Here is a 27,495-nt window from a genome sequence, read left to right as displayed (position 1 = left end):
TGCATGTTCATTGATTCGGAAACCGATGACGTGGTCGAATCGTTTCCGATTGATTTTCGTCGTGTAGCTACAGCCACAGCTGCTGACCCTGTCCTTGCTACCGTTTTGCGTTTTGTTGCTACGCAATGGCCTTTGTCAAAGTCTCGGACCGAGGATCCGTTGGTTCGCCGATTTTTTGCTAACAAGGTGAGACTTTTTGTTCGACGTGGTGTTTTGTTGTTGCTTTCTGATAATGATCAGTCCAGAGTCGTGGTCCCACGTTCGTTACAGTCCTCTGTCTTAAGGCTTCTTCACCAAGGACATTGGGGTATAGTGGGAACGAAACAACTTGCTCGTCAGCACTGTACTTGGTTCGGAATCGATGCTGCGATTAGGAATATGTGTTCTTCTTGCATGGCGTGTGCCGAACAACAATCCGTGCCGCTGCGGAAAGTCTTTGCATGGCATAAAGCCACTTCCCCTTGGGAACGCTTGAACATCGATTTTGCTGGTCCATTCTGGAATGCTCGATGGTTGATTCTGGTAGATGGCTTCAGTAATTTTCCTTTTGTTGTCCGGATGTCTTCCACGACGTCCTCCGCCACCATCCAAGCGTTGTCTGCTATCTTTTGCATTGAAGGTCTTTTGCCGATTATTGTTTCCGACAATGGCCCACAATTCATGTCCGCAGAATTTCAATCATTCTGCCAGGCCAATGGTATTCAACATCTGACATCCGCGCCGTTTTCGCCTCAGTCAAACGGTGCCGCTGAACGATTGGTCCGGACTTTCAAGTCACAGATGTTAAAGTTGAAAGAGTCGCATTCTCGGGAGGACGCGTTGTTGCTCTTTCTGTCTTCGTATGGCTCTCAGCCCCGAGATGGTCGCTCGCCGGCTGAGTTGCTCCACGGTCGTCCTCATCGAACCTTGATATCTTTGCCGCACCCGCCGCATCAGGTTCCTGTGCCGCGGCAGACTTCTGCTTTTGCACCAGGCGACGTTGTCTCTTATCGCAACTATCGAGGTTCACGGCGTTGGCTCACAGGGCGCGTTCTTCGCTGCCTCGGCCGCGCGATATATTTGGTTTTGGGGGCCTCTGGTGAGGTGCGTCGGCATCGCAATCAGCTGCGCCTCTGTCGTCGCACGGGTTCTGCCGCTCCCCGTCTGCTTTCAGCGATGGTGCCGTCCGGTCAGCGCCCTGGGGACCCATCTACTGGCTCGCCTCATCCCCAGGTGTTACCGACGCTGCCTTCCATTTTGCCCCATGGCGACGCGCCGCCGCAGCCGCCGCCGCCGCCGCCGCCTGTTCTCCCGCCAGCGCCGCCCGCATTCGACGCTTCGCTGCAGCCACCAAGCGCCTCCCTGGGTCACGCGCCGCCGTTCGCTTCCCGTGACCAGCTGTCCTCCGCCATGGAACTCTTGCCCGCTTCGGACCACATGACGTCATCGCGCGTCGGATACCCCGCATGTTGACGTGCACCCTGGACTAGGTTTTCAGGCGTTTCCTAGCTCCCCTCGGACCGAATGGCCGGGTGCGGGTGGCACAGCCTCGCCTGTTGTAAGGCTCCCCACCTCATCGCATACGACAACATGGGGTCCTCCCCACGGCGGGCGGAAGCCTTATAACACGACCGTTCGCCGATTTGCGGGGGAGGAATGTGGTGTCACCGCCAGACACCACACTTGCTAGGTGGTAGCTTAAATCGGCCGCGGTCCATTTAGTACATGTCGGACCCGCGTGTCGCCACTGTGTGATCGCAGACCGAGCGCCACCACAAGGCAGGTCTCGAGATACGGAATAACACTCGCCCCAGTTGTACGACGACTTTGCTAGCGACTACACTGACGAAGCCTTTCTCTCATTTGCCGAGAGATAGTTAGAATAGCCTTCAGCTAAGTTCATGGCTGCGACCTAGCAAGGAACCATTAACCATTTTAAGATAGTCTCACTTGTATCATCAAGGAATGCTGTATTCACATGAAGGAATAAAAGTTAAGTATTAAAGCAGCTACGTACTTTTCTTGCTACCATTCATTACGTATCCTGTTTCAGACCTCTATCAAGCCTACGTGATAGTAACGCGTGCCTTTCGGCTACTTCAGTGTGGTGTAGCTGTCTGGTTACACTACAACAATAAGTATAATGAGATCAACGACTTCGGTATTCGAGAGTGCGAATATAATTTTTTGGTCTGTTTGTTTCTAGTTAGTCAGCGGTTGAAAGGATGCTGTACTTAGACAAAAAAATTGGTGTGTTCTTGTAGTCTATGAGTCTGGATAAGTATGTAGAAAAAATGCGAGCAGGCAAGGAAGAAGAAGAGAGAGTAACGCATTTGTGTTGAGGGGAAGCGATCGCCGAATTTGTGAAACAATTCAGAGAGGGACTTCCGTCCGTTGATGCAGAAGAGCTGATTACCACTAAGTGTGGCGTGTGTAGAAAGAACAGGTTCAAAGTGCTTCCTTAGGAATTGAGAGAACTGGGACATGTAGTGGGTACTGTAAAGTTATTGTGGCTTACATTGTGTAGGGTTCGTATATAATGGATTGTAAAGTTACTATTACTTATGTTATGGGATGAGTAGAGAGTATGACCGTGTGTGTGTGTGTGTGTGTGTGTGTGTGTGTGTGTGTGTAGATTGAGGGGGGCTGTGGAGGTAATTTAGCGATCTCTGTAAAAGTAAGCGCAGGAAGCATCAGAAAGAAAAGCAGGATGGTACTTCGAGAACGGGTCCTTGGGAAATTAGGTCAGTAAATTCGATAAGAAGTAATAAGAATGATTAATCGGTTGTGCTGGGATATAGGAGGGTTGAGAACATTTGCGTATGTTGAGAGCTTGAAAGGTAGGAGGTGTGGAGCGCATTCTGTATTGTTTTCGTGAACAAGTTCTGTTAGGGTAACAATTTGAATTTACAAATAAGCTTAGAAAACATGAAAGCATGCGTTCATTATTTTTGGGGGCACTATACAATTTCGCAGAGGTTGACTGGGCTCTTTTTTTTTTTTTTTATTTAAATGATCGTATTAGATTGAGAGAGGAGAGAGGTGCTGGGATGTGTGCAGACAGTGTGTGTGTGAACTCGCTCGCGGCTATTCTGACAACAGACGTGAAGGTGGAGATGTGTCGCATATAGGCTGGCAAGCAATGGAATGCGGCCTTAACCTGTGTGTAGGACCGCACTGAGTTAGGACGGTGACAGACGACTAGCGTCGCCTGGCTTGGATAATGTTCGGCGTGTAGGTGATATGAATTTCTCAGGTGTTAGGTATGAATGCGGCTGTCATCAAGTCATGTTTGAAGGGTCGAACAGAGGCCTTTGAGCGAATTGAGAGCTGTCGGATGTGTGACTTAATGTGGGACAGGTTGATTGCGAGCGTCTGTTGAGTTACTTTGCTGTGCGTTATTTGGAGAGATTTCGAGTACTGATGTTGTTTACAGTTACGTGTACTGCATTATTTAGGAGCAGTTTGATATTGTGCACTGAAATTAGGAGCTGTTTGCGTGTCTTCCGACTGTGCAACATGACACCAGGTATATCAGGACGAGTGTTTTTTTGTATGAGAGTCATAGGTATACTCGATGCGTAAATAAAATGTTCGTTAAGTATTTGTGGGGCGATATAGAATATGAGAGAGTTCGAGTTGGTTGTTATTTTTTCTACTTGGAGGGTTTGTTAGATCGAATTGCTGAGGTGAGTGGCTACGAGAGCGCGAAGGATGCGATTTCAGCTCCGGACAGACAATTTTGGCAGGAAACATGTGGAGGCGACGAATACACATGGTGAGCAGACAAGGGGCCACTGTGACGTCAAACTCGACAAGTTCCAGCGTGTCCAGCGAAAACATGTTTATGACGTGGGAGCGATCGCTGAGCTCGCCCCCCGCGCTGCTGGCTGGCTGCCTCACGTGACTGTTGTAGGGTCTCCGTGCGCTGGCCAGGGGGTGGTGAGGATTTGAACTAATTCAGTTGGAGCACGGATGTCGTGGTGACTGCACTGCGATATCAAAGATGTGTGTGCTGACTGTGTTGGAGAACAAGTGATGACCGTACTGCTTGAAATAAAGTCTTCACTCCCTTCCCCCCTGCAAAATAAAAGGACGTGAATTACGTTACTATAAGTGCAGTTTTATTTGAAACGATTATGATACACTACCAGTGAAAAAAGGTAAGTGACGGAGAAAGCTCGTACATGTAATCAATTATGGTGTTGGGAATTTGAACTTGTTATAGATTTTTGTTGTGGATGTAAGAAAATGGCTTTCTCACCGACAAAATCGGACAACTTGAATAAATAATAAATGATAATAATACATAGAAGTACAGTTTTCGAGAGAATATCGTGTTGGAATTTGGATTTGGCGCAATTTCCTAGTGGAGGTAGGCCCATAATAATAAATGATAATGAATGATAATAAATGATAATGAATAATAATGAATAATAAACAAAAGTAAGGTTTTGCAGCCATTATCGTGTAGGAATTTGAATTAGGAGAGAATTTTCTAGTGCAGGCAGGTCAATAATAAAAAATAATAATAAATGATAATGAATGATAATGAATGATAATAAATGACAATGAATGAAAATTAATGTTAATAAATGATAATGAATAATAAACAACAGTAAGGTTTTGCAGCCATTATCATGTTGGAATTTCAATTTGGAGGGAATTTTCTAGTGGAGGCAGGTCAACAATAATAAATAATAATCAATGATAACAAATAATAATAAATGATAGTAAATAATAATAAATTATAATGAATGTTAATAAATGATAATCAATCATAATAAAGACAAGTACAGTTTTTGCATGCATTATCATGTTGGAATTCAAACTTCTCGCCACTTTTTCTTCTGGAGTCTTATGTTAGTGGACGTAGCACAATTGGACTATTTTCGCGCCAAAATTCAAACTTCCCGCCATTTTTCTGAAGGTTAGGTTAGTGGACGTAGCACAATTGGCCTATTTTCCCACCAAAATCCTCCATCTTGGATGACGTCATGCGCTGTTGTGAAGTCTACATCTTGGATGACGTCATCGCCGCCATCTTAAATAAATTTGTCAACAATGCGACGTGTCTTGGTGCCCACCTTGTCTCCCTACTGACATGAAGTCTCAAATCTCTTCGCAACACACTCTGCACACAGTGTCTTCATGCATCGTAGAAGGTGGGATTAAAATTACATCATTGTACCACATATATGCCTGGGGATAAGAAATCTTAAAAGATTGAGATGCGTGAAATATTTGCTTTCCTTAAGATCGAGCGCAATTTACCCAAATTTACGCTAATGTCCACGAATCAGCAAGGTTTCAGAAATAATCGCTCACATGACATACTGCAAACTATCGATGACAGGGGCTGGCATATTTCTTATTTCTAGACATCCGAAGAGCTAATTGTTCAAATGGCTCTGAGCTCTATGGGACTTAACTTCTGAGGTCATAAGTCCCTTAGAACGTAGAACTACTTCAACCTAACTAACCTAAGGACATCACACTCATCCATGCCCGAGGCAGGATTCGAACCTGCGACCGTATCGGTCGCGCGGTTTCTGACTGAAGCGCCTAGAACCGCCTGGGCACTACGGCCGGCTCCGAAGAGTATTTGACACGTTGCCCCACTGCATACAGTTGACGAGGGTATCACTATATTAAATAGGTTCCTAGTTACGTGAGTGGCTCAAAAATTTTTTAAACGATGGAACCTAGTATGCTGTCCTCGACGGCGAGTCTTCAGAGTGGACACAAGGGTTCCGTCAGGAGTATTTCTGTGTTACGACCGCTATTGCTTTCTGTATACACACGTGATCTGGCGGACAGTGCTGGCAGCAGCCTGCGGTTGTTTTGCTGGTGATGCTGTCGTGTACGGCTTAGATAAAGTTTCTAGTGATATGGTGAATGACAGCTAGCTCTAAATGTAGAAAAATGTAACTTATTGCGGATGAGTGGGAAAACAAACTCGTAACATTTGAATGCAGCACTAGCAGCATCTCGTTTGACACGATGACACTGTTTAAAAATCTGGACGTAACGTTGCAGAGCGATATGAAATGGAACGAGCGTGTTGACTATTGCAGGGAAGGCTAATATGTCGAATCCGGCTTGTTAGGAGAACTATGGGAAAGTGTGATTCATTAAAGGACGCCCGCCTCCATAGGTGATTGGTTAGCGCAGCAGAATGCCATGCAATGGGCCCGGGTCCGATTCCACCAGGTCGGTGGTTTTTTTCCGTTCTGCAACTGAGTGGTGTGTTGTCTTCATTGTCACGTCATCGTCATCGTCATCGATAGCGAAGTCGCGCAAGTGGCGCCAACTAAGAAGACTTGCACCAGGTGACCAGTGTACCCGATGGGTGGCCCTAGCCACAAGATATTTCGTTTTATCTGTAAAGGACAGTGCATATAGGACGCCAGTCCTACCAATTCTGTAGTAGTGCTCGAGAGTTTGGAATCCGCTCGAGTTTGCGTTAAAGGAGGACAGCGCGGCAATTCAGAGACGGGCTGCTAGTTTTTTTACCGGTATATTCTAACAACACGCAAGTATTACTGATGTGCTTCGGTAAATCAAATGGAAGTTCTTGTAGGGAAGGTGACGTTCTTCTCGAGGAACACTACTGAGAAAATTTGCACAACCGCCATTTGAAGCTGACTACAGAACGATTCTACTGCCACCAACATACATTTCACGAAAGGCTCACGAAGATAAGACAGAAGAAATAGCGTCTCAGAGACATGTAGAGAGACGTTTCTCTATCACTCTGTTTGCACGTGGAACTAGAAAGAAAATAGCTATCGTGGTACAAGGTATCCCAGCAGCCATGCACCGTATGGTGGCTTGCGGAGTATGTATGTAGATGTAGATGTAGACTATGCTCATCCAGTGTTTCATAATGAGGGCACTTACCAACTTCCAACAAACTTTACACATAATTTCAAATCTTTTCTCAAGTTTTGCTCGCGATCACGCTGAAGATCAGTTACTGAACACATTAACTCGCTTGTAACCAAAGAGATGTCTGAAGTTCTTTTACTCTTGAAAGGTCGATTCTTTAAAGGATCTGGGATTTACTGTCCTACGGAAGTTGCCCAGAAAGTAATGTACAGCATTTCTTTCCTCAGCAGGAAACAATGCTACGAACGCACAACGTTACGTATGTGTTATGTGAAGTCTCCTGGGTGAGTGCGCCAAGTTTCCGTCACTTCCGACAGATAGCGTAGTTGCAGGACAGTTTCAAAATGGCGTCTGTAGGTGATGTACGTTACAAGCAACGTGCGGTCACTGAATGTCTCACTGCAGAGAAAGGGACTGTGGGGATTATTCACAAACCCTTGTGCAAAGTCTATGGAGCATCTGCTGTCGACAGAAGTACAGTTAGTCGCCGGGCACGGAGGGTGAGGTCATCAGAAGGTGGTTCGGCGGAGCTCCTCGGTCTACAGCAGTCGGGGAGGCCATCCACGGATGGCACACATCAAGCATCTGATCTAGGCCTCTCGGGCTTCCACATGTTTGGGCCATTAAGGGATGCATTCGTGGAAGACATTTTGAGGACGATGAGGAGGTGATTCAGACAAAGAAGCACTGGCCGCACCACCACGACAAGGATTCGTACCGACAGGGCACGTACGCCCTTTTTCGCTCTAGAGGAAGGCCATAGAGCGGGATGGAGATTAATAGTGTGTGTACATAAAACACCATTCTTTGATGTCTGTAATTGTCATTACTTTGGATAAAGAATTGTCGAAGAAAAAAATTCCAATGCGGTATTTTTTGGGCAACCCTCGTCTAATACGTGGGCGATTTGCGTTTACACAATGTAAGTTGCATAGCAATGTAGAAGGTAGCGGCAAGTACGCACAATGAACGTTATCATTTCCGAGAGTGAGGTAACAGACTCGTCTAGGGGCAACTATCGGGTGAGTTTGCTCTTGGAGTGCACGGCGGGAATGAAACATTTCAGTGCCGCACCACTTGACTACCGAGGTCCGTAGTAATAACTGTGGCAGTACCGACAGCGCCGAATGAGGGCCCCGGCGCCTGTTGACCGATTAGTCCTGTCTGCACTGGCTGCCTGGCTGGCTGGCTGCCGTTCACGACGCTATTGGGTGCGCCGCGGGGCTGTGTAATCTGTGTCACCCCCCTCTCTCCACCCCTGCTAGACCCGTGCAGACCGGAGGCGATTTCATTTACACAGGCGGGGGAAGGAGCTCCCGAGGAGGCAATTAAACTTCTTACGGGCGGGGTCTCCCGGCTGTTCGCCGCCATGACACATGGACCGCTCCGGCGCTCAGGGGATCTGCTGCCACAGTGGATTGGAATGCAGAAGAAACGCTGGTACTAAAAAACACAAAGGGCCACGGCGAAAGTGTCATAGGACCTTAATCTCAGAGTCACGAGTAAGTTAGAGTACTGGCCATTAATATTGCTACACCACGAAGGTGACGTGCTACAGACGCGAAATTTACCCGACAGGAAGAAGATGCTGTGATATGCAAATGATTAGCTTTTCAGAGCATTCACACAAGGTTGGCGTCGGTGGCGAAACATACAACGTGCTGACATGAGGAAAGTTACCAACCGATTTTTCATACACAAACAGCAGTTGACCGGTGTTGCCTAGTGAAACCTTGATGTGATGCCTCGTGTAAGGAGGAGAAATGCGTACGTCTCCGACTTTGAAAAAGGTCGGATTGTAGCCTATCGCAATTACGGATTATCGTATCGCGACATTTGCTGCTCGCGTTGGTCGAGATCCAATGACTGTTAGCAGAATATACAATCGGTGGGTTCAGGAGGGTTATACGGAAGGAAGGCCGTCCTGGGTGCCAACGCTGCCCCCATCTCGAGGTCGTGTGGTACCGTTCTCGCTTCCCACGCCCGGGTTCCCGGGTTCGATTCCCGGCGGGGTCAGGGATTTTCTCTGCCTCGTGATGGCTGGGTGTTGTGTGATGTCCTTAGGTTAGTTAGGTTTAAGTAGTTCTAACTTCTAGGGGACTGATGACCATAGATGTTAAGTCCCATAGTGCTCAGAGCCATTTGAACCATTTTGGTGCCAACGCCCTCGTATCACTAGCAGTCGAGTTGACAGGCATCTTATCCGCATGGCTGTAACGCATCGTGCAGCCACGTCTCGATCCCTGAGTCAACAGATGGGGACGTTTGCAAGACAATAACCATCTGCACGAACAGTTCGACGACTTATGCAGCAGCATGGACTATCAGCTCGGAGACCATGGCTGCGGTTACCCTTGACGCTGCATCACAGACAGGAGCGCCTGCGATGGTGTACTCAACGACGAACTTGAGTGCACGAATGGCACAACGTCATTTTTTCGGATGAATCCACGTTCTGTTTACAGCATCATGATGGTCGCGTCCTTGTTTGGCGACATCGCTGTGAACGCACATTGGGAACGTGTATTCGTCATCGCCATACTGCCGTATCACCCAGTGTGAAAGTATAGGGTGCCATTGGTTACACGTCTTGGTCACCTCTTGTTCGCATTGACGCCACTTTGAACAGTGGACGTTAAATTTCAGATGTGGTACGACCCGTGGCTCTACCCTGCATTCGATCCCTGCGAAACCCTACGTTTAAGCAGGATAATGCACGACCGCATGTTACAGGTCCTGTACGGGCCTTTCTGGATACAGAAAATGTTCGACTGCTACCCTGGCCAGCACATTCTCCAGATCTCTCAACAGCTGAAAACGTCTTCTCAATGGTGGCCGAACAAATGGCTCGTCACAACACACCAGTCACTACTTTTGATGAACTGCGGTATCGTGTTGAAGTTTCATGGGCGGCTGTACATGTACACGCCACCCAAGCTCTGTTTGACTCAATGCCCAGGCGTATCAAGGCCGTTATTACGTTCAGAGGTGGTTGTTCTGGATACTAATTTCTCAGGATCTATGCAGCAAAATTGCATAAAAATTAAATCACATGTCAGTTCTAGTATAATATATTTGTCCAATGAATACCCGTTTATCATCTGCATTTCATCTTGGTGTAGTAATTTTAATGGCCAGTTGTGTATGTGTTCCAAACTCTAGCAACAACAAAAATTGGATGTCTGTAGTTGTCGCACTAGATAACTTAGAGAAGGTCCTGAGACAGAAAAGCAGCACGCCCGATGGAATGAACGCAACGTCCTTAAATACGGAGTATTGAAGTTACAACTCAGGGTCTTGAACCTATTAAATCAACGTGGGAAGACAAGCGAGTTATCTTAATCCTGGAGCCGATATCTCCACAAACAGGAAGAAGAGCCTCTTAGGACTACAGAGGCGAAAGCCAATAAAATACACCTTACAAACTCTAAGAAAGAATTGTTAACAACAGAATGAGAAAAATAGCTGTCGCCTCCCCCCCCCCCCCCCCCCCAACGGAGGAACAAAATGGCTTGACAGAGACGAATCAATAGGTACTGGAAAATCATATTATAAAGTGAATAGAATCAGTTTTTGGAACATCAAGGATAAACTAACGTATACGAGACATTTATCCGTATTAGTATGCATAAATTGTAATAATTGCAGGAACAGGGAAAATAGGACCAATAAAGGTCGACAGATCAGTGAGCAAAGGTCAAAATTGTGAAGAACCATACGCACTATTAATGAAAGTGCCATTGCTTCGCAGTTGCTTTCTCTCTCTCCCTCTCTCTCTCCCTCCCCCTCTGTCTCTGTCTCTCTCTCTCTCTCTCTCTCCCTCTCCGTTTCGTTGTCCCCTGCCCCCCCTTCCCCCTCCCCCCTTGTCTCCGTCCCTCTCATCTCATCCTTCCCCCATACCCTGTACAAATCTCTTTCCCTCCTCTCTCGCACAATTAACATTGTTTACCGTTATTTGAAAGAAGATTATGATTGGGAAGTACTGTTCCTTAAAATGGGTGTGTAAATCTACACCTACATTTGTACTCCGCAAGCCACCCAACGGTATGTGTCGTGTCGGAGGGCACTTTACGTGCCACTGTCGCTTTGGATCATCAGCATACGGGGTATCAGAGAGACTGGCTCTCTACCTGTAGTAGCTTCTACACCTTTATTTCACATAGTAGAAATCTGCTAACAGCTGATATTCCGTATTAGTATTCTAATCATAAACCTATAAGCTTTAATACACCCTTCTAGCGTTATGTTAAAACCTATTGTGAGAAAGAAAACTAACACCATTTTGTTGTGTATACAATTTTTATTTAAAATTATATACAGCGACTAGGGTTATATATTGGTGAAACAATATGACCAACAGTTTAAATGCGCTTCTATTGTATTTAAAAGCTGATGGTAAGAAAGATAACTATACTGCAAATTTTCGCAGCACAGCACAGCATTTTCTTTTTCGCTTTCGGTTTTAATAGAAATCCTGCACATAGTCGTTAAATACGTCTTATAGCACACGTCAGGCTGTATATAAATTCTGGGGTGATAACTCAGACCTCGTATTGCAAGGACCGCAGTTTTCATCGTTTAAATAATCAGTTTGTAAGAAAACACACTGCTTAACAGTTTTAAATCCATGCTCAAATAGTGTGCAGAGCATCACATTTGGAATCGTAAATTCCGTTTATGGCTATACAGTGTGCCACACAGAATTATAGTACCTAGAAGAAAGTATCAGTTTTCGTTTCCTTTTAAATCCGAAAATTTTAATGACGTCATCCACGAGACTTTCACTGACCGTATTCTCCGATGAATCACTCTCTTTCTTGACACACGAGCATAATTCCCCTCCCAGTACCATAGCTCACGGAAGAGATCATTTCCGATTGGTCAAACCCCACAGCAGACAATCAGCTTCCTAGTTTGATTCAGATAACCCGCTACTGTCGCACATTGAACCATTCCATGTTCCAAAATTAATTTATATTAAATTCCACAACACATTCCCAAAAAGGAAATATAAACTTCAGCTTTAATCGTCTTCAGATGTAGCAACGTCATGTTCCTACAATAGGAAAACAACTGCATTACATTTAACATTTCCCCCGTGTGTGTGACTGAGACTTAGGCCGCACAATCACATTTTCAGGGTGGTAGACAGTTATTCACAAAATTAATGAGTCCTACTTTATATGCATGCCAATATTATTCCTTCATTCAGACGTCACAACACACCAAAATAATAATATCAAACCCACTGAAAAAACTCATTTTTTTAAAGCTGAGAACAGTACGTAATTTATACTGTTAAGCAAAATATTGTTTAATTACCTATTCTGGTGACTAATCATTAAGCTTAAATCATCGTCTAACTAATTTAGAAAAATATTTACTTAGGTGTCTTAGGGATGATTTCATGAAGTATTTCATCTCAGATTAACAAAGAAAATGACCTCAGATCAAGCTTACCTCGGAAGTCTGTGTTGTATTTATGTTAATCCCAGATTAGATCGTCACGAAATAAGACCTATTTCGACTGGCGAAAATTCAACACTCGAAGTCTGGCTGAAATATAATCTTTTGTTTACAGTCTATTTTTATTAGGAAACAAAGTTATTTTTGTGCAAATACAGACTGAAGTAATAACTAACTTGTAATTACCACCTAAACATGTCTCTATGAAATACATTTTCGATCTATAGGAAATTATCTGAAGGAAATTATCAACTGTGTGCGTATTTAATGCAAATAGGTGATCTCATGACTCTCCTTGGAGAGGTCTCGTAATTTTTGTGTTTCAATTAAAGACCTTTTATAGACACTTAGCGGCAGAATAAGGAAGAAAAATTCTAAAAATTTGCTGTGAACATATCTTATAAATCTGCTCTCTCGGTTTGAGTAGCAGTTATTATAAAATACTATTTACTGTTTAACTACCGAACACATGCCTAAACTACTATGAAGACAGCACGTCTGTTCGTGAATAAAACACTGGCTAGTATAAGTAAGTCATTTAGTAGGGTAGCACTTATCAGAAGGCCCCCACCGGTCAATTAAAAAAAAGTCATTTCGGTCCGAGGACTGGCTGACCTCTATAATAATAATAATAATAAACTGAATGAAGTAGTGAACGATGAATTCCAAGTGGTGTCATCTGACGTCTGCCCAGACCAAATGATGAGAACGATGACGGAAAAGAAAAAGAGATATGTTTCATACTGCCGTACAGTGTAGAGAGTCTCAGGTTCGAACTAAGGACAGTTCTCGGAATTCTTTCTCCATTTGTGTAGCTTCTGTAAGGTACTAGTCATAAAGTCAACACTAACTTTTTGAAAACATATCACACTTTAAGTTGTTCGATCGTTTTGAGCCAAGGTCGTGGGCGGCAGAACCTTACGAGACATAAACTGTTCAAATGAGTCAAATGGCTCTGAGCACTATGGGTCTTAACATCCGAGGTCATCAGTCCCCTAGGACTTAGAACTACGTAAACCTAATCAACCTAAGAACATCACACATATCCATGCCCGATGCAGGATTCGAACCTGCGACTGTAGCGGTCGCACAGTTCCAGATTGAAGCGCCTAGAACAGCTCGGCTACTGCGGCCGGCTAGGTATGAATTGTATTGATTTCTTTCATGTACCTTACAGATATTTGAGGATTCCAGTGTGTCTGCTGAAGATGACAATAGGCAAACCCACTCTCTGAAGTAAATGATAGATCAGTTAAGCTGTTGTTTCGCTTTTACAAAAATACTGTTCAGCAAATAGAACTATGGTTGGGACAGTAGCTGGCGAAACCAACCATGCGGTTAAAGGCGCTGCAGTCTGGAACCGCAAGACCGCTACGGTCGCAGGATCGAATCCTGCCTCGGGCATGTATGTTTGTGATGTCCTTAGGTTAGTTAGGTTGAACTAGTTCTAAGTTCTAGGGGACTAATGACCTCAGCAGTCCCATAGTGCTCAGAGCCATTTTTGAAACCAACCAAATGACTGCCACATGCATTCTACTTTTAACAAAATGATTTTATGCTACATGACTGGCGATTTGTCCAAAATAGATCTAGAAACAGCTTGCAGAGCTGTCTCGAAGGTATCGGCCTGCACTGTCTCACTGAAGAAATAATTCATAATAGTGCCTAGGAGAAAATGTCGTTAGAAGACCCAGTGTGATGTTTATCAGATAGTGCGGTACCCTTGTGTTTCAAGCACCACTGGCTGTACCTATATTCCCATCAAATCTCCTGCTGACGAAAATGGACAGGTATTCAGGAATCACAGTGGTTGGTTTTCGTTAAACATACAAACAATCTAAGACAGTAAACTTAATCAGAGTGTATTAAAACGTATACGAAGCACGCACATAGCTTCGGGATGAAAATCTGTTTACGAAGAAATATCAGTAGCAGCAGAAAATGAGGCTAACAGGAATCACAAAGCAATTAATGTGGAATTTTTAGCAATGTATTTACATAAAAGCCATTACCTCATTTTTTTCTTTGGCGCAATAATTTTATCAGTATTTCTGCTTTTCATTGTGTCTTTGTATTGGCCTATTACTATTGCCAGCAGTAAAGGCTTTCGTATGAGGAGAAGTTTACGACCTATGTTTTTTTGTATACTTTCCTCCACATTTATAAGACGACACCATCGAAATACGGGTTAACAAATATTGAACTATATGAAAAAATATTAAAGCTTACGACCTATTTTTTGTGTATACTTTCCTCCACATTTATAAGACGACACCATCGATAATACAAAGTAACACTTATTGAACAATATGAAAAAAAAAACGTAAATTAGTTACAAACTACGACGTGCATACATTTTATTCAACATGTATTCGGACTTAGGTTATGACATGTTCGATATACCTGCTATCATTGCCGATGATGTGGAGCAGACCGATACCGAAATTCTGTATGACCCGCTGAATTGTCAGAAAATCGATAGGGCCGGTGACCTCCTGAACGGCTCTTTCCAGTTTAGCAATGGTTTTAGAGTTATTGCTGTTCACCTTGTCTTTAATACAGCGCCAAAAAAAGGAGTCGCAAGTGTTCAGATCCGGAGAATGTGGCTGCCAATCGAGGCCCTTGCCAGTGCTCGACGGGGTCGAGCTCCGTCTTGTATGAACCACATGTTGTAGAAATCAGTGTCACCTTAGATAATAGTGAAGGGATGGTCTTCCAAAACCTTCACGTACCGTTTGGTATTCACCGAGCAGTAAAGGAATATCGCACCGATTATTCCGTGGCTGGACGTTTCACACCACACAGTCAACCGTTGAGGGTGAAGAGACTCTTCGATAGCGAAATGCGGATTCTCAATCTCCCAAATGCGCCAATTTTGCTTATTGACGAACACATCCAAATGAAAGTGAGCTTCGTCGCTAAACCAAACAATGCTAAATCCCATCAAGCCCCGCAGCCAGCCGTGCAGTTAGAAAGTCCTAATGCAAACCGTATAGGAGTTATGACGTTTTTATTTTAAACAGTACTACAAACACCCTGTAAATTCTGTGTATCTTCGATGTATGAATAATATCTGCTGTCAAAGCTTGATAATCGTGTCGATAGTTGATTTTGGCGGTGTTGCCCATCATGCTTCGCACTAACTTAGATCAACACTGAACCTCCTTCGGTGTTATACAGTACACCGGAGTCCTAAACAGGATTCAGTAACGTCAACATTGAACTCCAGTAAGCGATGTTTATCCAATCGGCCCTTAATGTCAAAGGGAAGCTACACATTTTAGTTTCTTAGCTAAATATAAATATTTCCCAAACTACCTGCACTTAAAATTTGAAATTAAGGCTCGAGAACCAGTTAAGCACTGTAATTTTGGAAGGGTCTATAACATATCTTATCGATTGGTGTGTGGCAAAGGTGTGTGTTAACTCCCGTGTTGGTGTGTAATGCAACAGATGATCTTTAAAGCGTATATATTAGCCTAGACCAACAACAGCAATGCAGAACAGAACGACAGACGACAGGCAGCCCAGTGTGAAAACGCCTTCACCACTGCATCAGTGTCAACGCGACGAATGCTTTTCGCTGCGTCACAGTTCGTGCTGCTTACCTGTCTCGAGCAATTAATCTCGTATTACTATTTCAATAAAGTTCAGCGTTTTCACTGCAAGGACATTCACCAATCATGCGTTTTACTGTTCATTCTGACACGGTTTCGATCCACTAAAACAATTAGAACTTCGATAGACCTCGAATCCTTATACTGTCTTTCAAGCGAGTTGTGACTACAGCAGGAATGCCATTGCGGAAATAAATTTTATCGAATGACGCAAAAGTAGATCGAATCTGGGGACGTGAAAGAAATTTTCATCGCCAGAATTTCGCTGTCAGGCCGAGGAGGTATGTCAGGGCAAAGTTTCTGATGACCAGATTGTGCGCTCGTCTGCTGCATCAGGTTCCAAAACTTCCCGCACTGCTTTACGGCGCGAAAGCAAAAGAGAGTGTCTGGCGGCGCTCCACCCATCTACCGAAAATCTCGAGTTGTGGTAATACGCTTTAGAGATTGACTACAAGCTGAAACGGGTGATTTCCTTGCCCTTCTGCCTGTTAGTATTCAGCTGGAAGTTGTAATCCCTTAGTTTCGATGTTTTTTCACCACAAATTTGTCACAATACATCACTTCCACTTTTCATTTTGTAATAAACAAGTGCGTGTTTAGAGTGTGTAGTGTTGCCAACTGTTTCTCTGTGTTTATCTTTCGTCTTTTGTTTGTCCTGTGTGTGTGTGTGTGTGTGTGTGTGTGTGTGTGTGTGTGCGCATTGTATGGCATATTTCACTACTTTGTGTGTGAATGTGTCACTCCTTGTGAGAAATATTTTTAGGTGGATATTTATGTGTGTGTGTGTGTGTGTGTGTGTGTGTGTGTGTGTGTGTGTGTGTGTGTGTGTGAGAGAGAGAGAGAGAGAGAGAGAGAGAGAGAGAGACAGGCAGAGAGAGAGAGAGAAAAGCGTCGAGGACAGTAATATTCACTAATTATGTACTCTGTTTATGTTGCAGAGTACTGTTTGTTAATTTTTTATTCGCTAACATGATCACTGAGTTATTGCTTATATTGATTTGGTCATTAATTACATTATTTATCATTGCAAGGGCTCTTTGTATCTGCAAGGTTCCTTGTAACGTCAGGAGTTTTTGGTTGTGATTTCCTTGTTCCATACTGGTTGGTTCATGTCCATGTTTTATCAGATGTCTGGCAAAGGTAGAATGCCTATTTCATGCTTTCAGCATCTTATATGCTCTTTGTACCTAGTTGTGAAGAAAAGCCTGCCACAATAAATGACACATTCGCACATAACAAAAAAAAAAAAAAATACATACGTACACTCAAACAGTAAATGAACAATATCAGATCACACACTTACACTCGCGCACACCACAAACAAAGACGAAAGATAAACCAAAGACAAATACACATTGGCAACAATCCACACTGTAAACACAAACATGTTAATCACAAAGTGAAAAGTGCAAGTGCTGTGTTGTGATAAACGTGAAAATTGGCCCGCTGGAGCATGGAAATCGAACGAAGACATCTCCAGGACCACACATATGGACTGACAACAGTGTAAATAGTAACCCCAAACAATAATTTAACCTCACGAAATTTGTGCTGCAAAAGCTGTTTCTAAAGTAAAAAACAATAGAAAAGATGAAAAAAGGTAACAATGTAACATATTAAACAACATATTAAACTGCTGCATAGTACATAGTATGTATAAACACATATTACAGGCGACTGAAGCTCCTTCTTAATGAAAAGAAGCGATACGCGTATGCCAAAAAACAAACTGCCTTTTGTTTAGTTGCATGAATTTGAAGCAACTAAGGAACGACGGAAAACGGAGAAAATGACAGGGATAAATTATTGGTGAAGTACCAATATTCCCAGGCTTGTAGACCAGGTTCTGGACGTTTGCGTAGTGCAGTCAGGGTCGATGTACTTTGCACTGTGCGAGCAGCCTACAGCAACATCGACTGCAAAGAGTCTCGTTAGCTGCGTAAGCAATAAATTTATCCAGAGAATTTGACACCGCTTTAAAGTTCACACACTTTACTTGTCCTGTAACTGGCTTTATAGAAACTATAAGACATTTTAATAAATGAAAAGCTCCAGTTTGCTTTTGTTCTACAATATTACTGGTGCTTTTCATTTATTATAATGTTGTTCTACCAAGAACCGATGGGAGATTCTGTTAACATATAAGACATTTTATGATGATTTCTTACAGAAGATTAAAGCAACTGAAAATCATGTAGATTTCCTTCAAGTACTTGTTAGGTTGTACGTTTCCTGCTACTGTATGAGTTTCACTATTATTCGGTTCCACGTGGCCCCTACATTCGTTCACCATCAGTTTACGGCTAATAAAATAATTCACGACGGTCGTCAAGCAGACGCAAAGCATTGAGAAGGCCTGAAACGAGGCAGATTAAGAACATCTGTAAATGGTGCCCAATGTAAACGTAGGTTTTATCGTTTTGAAGGCTGTACGGTACCCCTTATTTGCAGACTTGAAGTGAATGTATCAGCGCTGCAGTGCGTACGGAATAAGGAGCGATCGATAGGTTTCCACGGTGGCTAGCAGAGGCGGTTTATCCATCTGGCGCTTACAGAGTCAGTGGGATGAAGTGTTGATGCAGAAGTTGCTCGTGCCGTCAGGAGATACATACGTAGGAAAAGTACATTTATTCTGACGCAAGTCAAGTAATTGCTGTTAGTAAATTTTTGCTAGCAGAAGGTACCTTACGCCACTCAGACAGTTCGAGGAATCTACGGGTCATAAACACTATCCTTCAGTAATTTTACAGTGCCAGGAAAAGTTGATATTAATAAATAAATGAATTACTTGAGCTTAACCGAATATGTACGATCTTATACGAAGTATACCAATTTTACACTCAAGTTGCAGACCGTGCGCCATAGTCGGCAGTCGTCGATAGGATGCATTTCGCCCTAGTCATGAGGTAGAGCAGCTCTCGCACCGTTGATAGCTAGCTAACAATCAGAATGAGATTTCCACTCTGCAGCGGAGTGTGCGCTGATATGAAACTTCCTGGCGGATTAAAACTGTGTGCCCGACCGAGACTCGAACTCGGGACCTTTGCCTTTCGCGGGCAAGTGCTCTACCATCTGAGCTACCGAAGCACGACTCACGACCGGTCCTCACAGCTTTACTTCTGCCAGTATTTCGTCTCCTACCTTCCAAACTTTACACAAGATCTCCTGCGAAACTTACAGAACTAGGACTCCTGAAAGAAAGGATATTGCGGAGTCGTGCTTCGGTAGCTCAGATGGTAGAGCACTTGCCCGCGAAAGGCAAAGGTCCCGAGTTCGAGTCTCGGTCGTGCACACAGTTTTAACCGGCAGGAAGTTTCATGTCAGCGCACACTCCGCTGCAGAGTGAAAATCTCGTTGTGGAAACATCCCCCAGGCTGTGGCTAAGCCATGTCTCGCAATATCCTTTCTTTCAGGAGTGCTAGTTCTGCAAGGTTCGCAGGAGAGCTTCTGTAAAGTTTGGAAGGTAGGAGACGAGATACTGGCAGAAGTAAAGCTGTGAGGACCGGGCGTGAGTCGTGCTTCGGTAGCTCAGATGGTAGAGCACTTGCCCGCGAAAAGCAAAGGTCCCGAGTTCGAGTCTCGGTCGGGCACACAGTTTTAATCTGCCAAGAAGTTTCAGCTAACAATCAGTGTGAACAGTTTACGGTGTCTCTTAAATAAACGCACCATAATGGCATCCCATGCAAAAATTATTTGCTAGGAAAATCTTCTTCGGTCTTAATATCGTGAAACATAGGCAGTAGTATTGCGCTTTCAGTATCCGACAACGCTGCTATAGGTCTGTAACGCGGACGTAAAACTACGAGAGCACCTCCGCATAACAGGTAGGAAGAATTCCTGTGCGGCGCCTCACAAAGTCAGTTCAAGGACGAACTGGCTTAATTATCGTGAAACTATTGTGGCAAAGTGTGGCCAGTTATAATGTACGGCTCTTATACCACCATGTACGGACTCACCGGCTACAGTGACACATTTCTGGAGACTTAGTACGACTGGAGGCTCCTTGCAAGGCGGAAAACATCTTCTCAGACCCGTTCCCACGGGAAGTGGAAGGTTACACCTATTAATGTTTACTCCTATGCAAGTACTTACAGGAATGATTGATGCTTCGAGGGATGCATTCTAACTTTAAATATCGTTTGGATTTCACAACATCTGAAGCTATTAACACCACAAAACAATATTTTCATTCACATCGAAACTAAGATCAGTTGCACACCCTCGTCGACCCACAAAACAGAAAATGAGTAGGTTCTTGTTAGAAATTTACCATCAACGGACGAAGGAAACTGGTAATGTCTGACAACACTCACAAACCAGCACAACTGTCTCGAGGTGATGGCTTGTAACTTAGCTGTACGGCTTTCTTTTAGCTTCTAAATATGCCTGTCTGATTTACTCCTGCTACTCGGCAACAGATAAATAAAGAATATGCCGTTGTTACGAACGTTTTAACTGTTCATGAAATACCTCTATTAAATGTACTTATGTTTGCCAACTCATAATGCATTCCTGATTCAACGAGCTCCGCCGACACTTCCAGTTGCTATCGAGTTTTTTCGTATTTAATTGCCTTAATAGTTTTAAATCGGACTATCAGCGCATCGTTGTAAAACTTAAACAAAATCTACCTTGCAAACGAGCGCTTAGCAGCCTCGGAAAGGGAAAGAGGTATGCTTTATCAGATTATATCATACAGAAAGCTCAAAAATCTAAGTTTTTCAATTTCATTTACTACGCCAAGAATGTCGAGAGTATAATCATTAGACACGATACGATTTTTTTGTAATAAATCAGTTTAGTTCTATGATCCTCCATATAGTAACATGCTTCCCATGCCTACTTCTGAGAGCTGGACGGATTATTGTAAAACCTTCCCCTTTTCAGGCAAATATCCCTGTAGATTGGGAGTGCTGTAGATAGGACACGTTAATTACCACCGATTCTTCCTGTTTTGAGAGAGTGTTCGTTGCTTTCTATATTTCTATCGTATGTTCGCGTTAACTGGAATCATCGTTATTTATTTAAGGATCCGTCGGACTCAGGATGAGATGAAAACCGAGATATCGGATCCACGCGGAAGCAAGATGAATAATGAGCGCTTGGATTCTAAAATGGCAATTTCAGTTAACGCATAACTGATTAAACCGAAAAATAAATCCGTAGCGGAAAATAAATGGGAATTAACGCGTGAGCTGGCGAACTATGAACTGTGGAATGCAATGCTTTCTGAAGTGTTGGCAGAAGAGCCAACACCGTGTTGCTAGAGGAGGCCGAAATGCACGCTTTTAAGCTCACGCAGACTGGCGTGAGGTCTGGAACAGTTAAGGTAATTTATAGTAGCAAATAAAGTACGTAGTTGATGTAATACTTAACTTTAATACACAATTGGAGAACATCGCTCTTGTTTAGACATTATTACAATCTGAATACAAACTGGTAATGGCGCCTTGCTAGGTCGTAGCAAATGACGTAGCTGAAGGCTATGCTAACTATCGTCTCGGCAAATGAGAGCGTATTTGTCAGTGAACCTTTCCTAGCTAAGTCGGCTGTACAACTGGGGCGAGTGCTAGGAAGTCTCTCTAGACCTGCCGTGTGGCGGCGCTCGGTCTGCAATCACTGACAGTGGCGACACGCGGGTCCGACGTGTACTAACGGACCGCGGCCGATTTAAAGACTACCACCTAGCAAGTGTGGTGTCTGGCAGTGACACCACACTTTCTCCATGGGACATGCGATTTCACAGCTTTTCAAACACTCAATGTAAAACTGAAGTATATGCTAGAAAACAAGATACTCAGGGGAGAGCAACTTATGTTCCTCCAGAAACATTCTAACAAGAAACTTGTCTCATAGCAGTATTCAAATGTCAGGGCAGTGAAATCGCGCGGGATCTCATCAAAACATGATGTACCGTCCCCTTTGGACGTGTATCAGAGCGTGTATCATACTCACTGTACCTTCGTAAATTTTTGTGTCAGTATGAACTAACGTTCTATTCACAAATTGATATTTGAACACGAAAGACATTACAAGCCAAAATGGAAACATAAGAATGTCGGCATCTCGCATCGGACTCAGACACTACTACGTCTTCTTTGTTGTGTATTGTCCTGGTAAGTTGATACAGACGTAGGGTAGTGACTGCGCACTAGAGGGTACGCAGCTTTAAGTTTTCTGTCGTTTCCCTAGAACACTTATGGCAAATACATTGCGCAGAGGGCGAGTTATTGTGAATATGTCAGTGGTAAGAGTATATGACGGTATTGAGTGTGTAACTCAGTTTGTAAAACAAGATGAAAATCCACTAACTACAGAGGAATGGAACGCTATAACAGGGGAGGGAATGAAAGACAGTTCCTGTAGAGTATGAGGTCAGTAACGGGGAAGAGAGCGTAGAAAGACTCCTTGTGTTCTCCAATAAATTTCACCTTGTAATAGCAAATATACTGTTCAGGAATCACAAGACTTGGAGGTATACTTCTAAAAGACCTAGAGGCAATGGGAGACACAAACTGAATTACATCATAGTTAGGCAGCGATTCCGTATCAGATAGCGGAGGTGTATGGTACATGGAGGAGCAGGTACAGACTCAGATCACAATTCAGTAACGATGAAAAGTAGGCCGAACTTTAAGAGAATATTGGAAAAGAGTCAGTATATCAAGGAGCGGGATACTGTGTATTGAGGAATAGTGATGTGTGGTTGAAGGTCTCTGTGACTGTAGGTATCGTATTAATGAAGGCCATAGCAGGCACTTCAGCCGAAGAGGAATGGACAGCCCTAAAATGAGCATTACAAAAGACGGATGAACAAACACAGGTACAAATAAGCCAACTGCGAAAAAACCGGGAGCGACAGAAGTAATAGTTTCATTGATCGAAGGAAGAAGAAAGTATAAAAATGTTCAGGAAGAGAAAGGAATCCAGGAGTGAAATAAAGAAGCGTCCAGCGACTACAGGAAAAACGTAAAAAATGGTTCAGAAAATGTTGGTCGGTAGAAAAAATTCAGGGTACAGAAAATTATGATCAGTTTCTGGTAAAAGCAAAGACATCAACATTAAGAGTGCAATATGAATTCCGCAGATGTAGGGTCCAGAGCCGATAGATCGATAGCGTACGCTAAAAGCTTCTACAAGGGAGACGAAGTGTGTACTGACGTAACAGATGAAGAAACTTGTTTTCTTTTGGAAGACCTACGAGACCTAGTATTGCAGTTTGACAGACCTTTGAGAAACATTCAAATGAATAAAGGATGAGAGATGAAAAGTATTCCCTTGGAATTTCTAGAATCTTCGAAAAGGTGGCATCCAAGCGACTATTCAAGTTGCTGTGTAGAACTATAAGATCTTAAAGGTACCACCAGACTTCGTGAAAGATACCATCCACACTATCCCGGAGTCGCCACGGGCAGACAAATGACACAACTATCGTCATAATCAGCATGTGCATCAACGTTGCTGACAAGAATGTTACACAAAAGAATGGAAAAGAAAATTGAGGCTGTGTTAGATGACGATTAATTTGGCTTTAGGAATGGTAAAGGCAACGTAGGGCCAATTCGGACATTCCATTCGATAATGGAGGCAAGACTTATAACAGATGAGAGCACAGTCATAGGATGTGTCAACTTAGAAAAATCGATTGATGAAATAATTGGTAAAATGTTTCAATTCCCAAAACATTTGGTAAAACTATACGGGTGATACACAATATGTACGAGAACCAAAGAAAAAACAAAATTGAGTATGTGTTAGATGACGATCAGTTTGGCTTTAGGAAAGGTAAAGGCACCAGAGAGGCAATTCCGACGTTGCGGTCTATAATGAAAAAAAGACTAAGAAATATCAAGACACATTCCTAGGACTTGTAGACTGGAAAAAGCGTTCGACAGTGTAAAATGGTGCAAGATGTTCGAAATTCAGAGAAAAGTGGTGGTAAGCTGCGGCTAGAGACAGGTAATGTACAATACGTACAAGAGCCAAGAAGGAGTTGACGACCAACAACGAAGTTCTCGGATTAAAAACGGCTTTAGACAGGGATGTTCAAATGGTTAAAATAGCTCTGAGCACTATGGGACTCAACTTCTGACGTCATTAGACCCCTGGAACTTAGAACTAGTTAAACCTAACTAACCTGAGGACACCACACACATCCATGTCCGAGGCAGGATTCGAACCTGCGACCGTAGCCGTCTCGCGGTTCCAGACTGCAGCGCCTAGAACCGCACGGCCACTTCGGCCGGCGACAGGGATGTAGCCTTTCACCCCTACTGTTGAATCTGTACATGGAAGAAGCAATGACGCAAGTGAAAGAGAGTTTTAGGAGTGAGATTAAATTTCCAGGTGAAAGGATATCAACGATAACATTCACAGGTGACATTGCTATCCTGAGTGAAAGTGAAGAAGAATTGAATGTTCAAAATGTTCAAATGTGTGTGAATTCCTAAGGCACCAAACTACTGAGGTCATCAGTCCCTAGACTTGTACACTACTTACACTAACTAAAGATAAGAATAACACACACACCCACGCCCGAGGGAGGACTCGATCCTCCGGCGCAAGGGGCCGGAAGAATTGAATGGTCTCCTGAATGGAATTAACAGTCTAATGAGTACAGACTGTGAGTAAATCGAATAAAGCCGAAAGTAATGATAAGTAGCGGAAACGAAAACCGTTTTTTTGGGGGGGGGGGGGGAGGAGGAGGAGACCAGACAGCAAGGTCATCGGTCTCATCGGATTAGGAAATGACGGGGAAGGAAGTCGGCCGTGCCCTTTGAAAGTAACCATCCCGGTATTTGCCTGGAGCGATTTAGGGAAACCACGGAAAACCTAAATGAGGATGGCCGGACGCGGGATTGAACTCTCGTCCTCCCGAATGCGAGTCCAGGGTCTAACCACTGCGCTACCTCGCTCGGTTAAACGAAAACAGCGAGAGACTTAATATGAGGATTGATGGTCACGAAATAGATGAATTTAAGGAATTCTGCTACCTAGGCAGCAAAATAGTTAATGAAGGACGGAACAAGGAGGACATCAAAAGCAGACTAGCGCTGGTAAAGAGGGCATTCCTGGCCAAGAGAAATGCCCTACTGTCAAACATAGGCCTTAATTTGAGGAAGAAATTTCTGAGAATGTACGTTTGGAGCACAGCATTGTATCGTATACTGGAACACAGACCGTGGGAAAATCGGAACAGAAGAGGAACGATGCATTTGAGATGTGGTTGTACAGGCGAATTTTGAAAATTAGGTGGTGTGATAAGGTAAGGAATGAGGAGGTTCTGCGCAGAATCGGAGACGAAAGGAATACGTGGAAAACGCTGCCAAGGAGAAGGAATAGGATGGTAGGACATGTGTTAAGACATCAGGGGATGACTTCCGTGGTACTAAAGAGAGCTACAGCGAGAAAAAGCTGTAGAGAAAGAGAGAGCTGGAATACATCCAGCAAATAATTGAGGAGGTAGGTTCCAAGTGCTACCCTGAGATGAAGAGATTGGCCGCATCAAACCAGTCGGAAGATTGATGGCTCGAGGAAAAAAAAAATAGAACCAAGAGGGATCAATAATAGTGGACGATCAAGAACAAAGTGCTCGAATTAAAAATGGTATAATTTGTAGATGGGAGAAGCAATAACGAAAGTAAAATAAAGCTTCACGGATGGGACTGAATTTCAGAATGGAAGAATATCACTGACTGCATTGCTGTCTTCAACGAATGGAATGAATAGCATAATGACCACAGAATATGGATAGAGAGTTAGACAAAGAATGAGGAGAGTAGTGGGGAGTATCAGTTATGGAATAACGTCAATTAGGGGGTCATGAAATAGACCAAGTGATGAAATTCTACTACTGTGGAAGCATGATACATGAAGCAAACCAGCAGAGGCAACGAGGGCAATCCGTGCTTTTAGAAGTGAACTATTGTCAAAGGTAGGTCCGGATCTAAGGAAGATGTTTTTGGGAATATGGATTTGGAGCACGCCCTGGTCATCCGTACCGGGGGCCAACAGATGGGCGCAGCCAATTGATAGCTCTAATGAAAAGGAAAAATTATAGTGTAATCAAGTCTTTTTCTTTCAATAAAATGATTTAAAAATCAGTATTTCACAGATTTTAACAAGGCCAGTACTTGAGCTGTTTAATGACAACTTAAAAGTCGCCATTCGTCTTCAGAGCTATTAAAAATACTCCCTACCCCAGGGCTAAGCGGCCTACGAACTTGCCGAAACATTGCATGCAAGGTAATTATGGTCTCTGGGTAAACTGTAGAAGAAAAGGATCGATTTGTTTGAAATGTATTACCATAGAATTTTGCTGAGAATTAGGTGTACCGAAAAGATAACGAAGGACTGCAGAGTCGGCGAGGAGTGGAATGTGTTGAAAACAATGACAAGAGAAAGGGACAGGGTGATGCATGTATTAAAATATCGAAGAACAGCATCGATGCTGCTAGATAGAAGTGTAGCAGCTGAAAACTGCAAGGAAAAAAGAGAATGAAAAATATTCAACAAAGAACTGAGGGCATCGGTTGTAAGTCCTAATCAGAGATTACGATGTAAGCACAGGAGAGGATGTCAACCGAGTAATGACACGAAAAGTGACTAAACTGGAAAAAAGAATAGAGGCAGTAACTCAATGATACAAACAGCAAACAATGACTACTATTACAAGTTATCTGTTTTATCGGTAAGACCATATTGGCTTAAGGCTCTCTTCGTTCATCACAAATTTTATCACCACTGAAGATAAGGCAAGAGAGCTCGAACCGATGTTATACTATTCAAAGAATAAATCAATGAGATACATTGTAAGTACACTGACGGGAAAAAGAATCACAACACCAAGGAGCTGTGCTGCATAAATGAAAGTTGGTAGGTGTGTTTCAATCTGAAACATGAACTCTATTCAGATTTCGCGTCAGTCTTCTGGGAGTGGCCCTAGTATCTCCAGTACGAGGATGCAAATCAGGTTTGCTTTAAATACATGCTTTAAACATCGGGAGGATAGTTACCGCTGAGATTGGTGCCTTTAAAGCGATAAAGACGCCATTATCAGCACCTAATGAGTTGGGACGAGGTCGTCTAATAAGGGTACGAGAATCCGATATGGCGGAAAAACTTGACAGGAAAGTAGCCACTATAAACAACAGCTGGCAGCGGTGGTCACGAGAATGTAAGAACGCAAAGAGAGCGAGCTGCGAACCGCTATGTTGTACTAGAGAGAGGAAATATCATCGTGTTCTGCGTATGGGTCTGACACATCCTGCTGTATCTGCAGCAGCAATCTGAGCAGCGGTGGGCATCAAAATGACACAACAAACTGTCACAAATCGGTTACTTCTAAGACAGCTTCAAGCCAGACGATCTGCAGCGTGCATTCCACTGTATCAACCACAGCCATTTGCGACTTGTATGGTGTCAACCAAGAGCTCACTGGAAGGCAGGGTGGAGGTGTGTTGTGTTTTCCAAAGAAAACGGCTTCTGCATCAGTGCCAGTAATGGCCGTATATTGGTTAAAAGGAGGCCAGTTGAGAGCCTG

This window comes from Schistocerca piceifrons, chromosome 3, assembly GCF_021461385.2.
Source record: "Schistocerca piceifrons isolate TAMUIC-IGC-003096 chromosome 3, iqSchPice1.1, whole genome shotgun sequence".
Lineage (NCBI taxonomy): Eukaryota > Metazoa > Arthropoda > Insecta > Orthoptera > Acrididae > Schistocerca > Schistocerca piceifrons.
Note: the sequence above shows the minus strand (reverse complement) of the source record.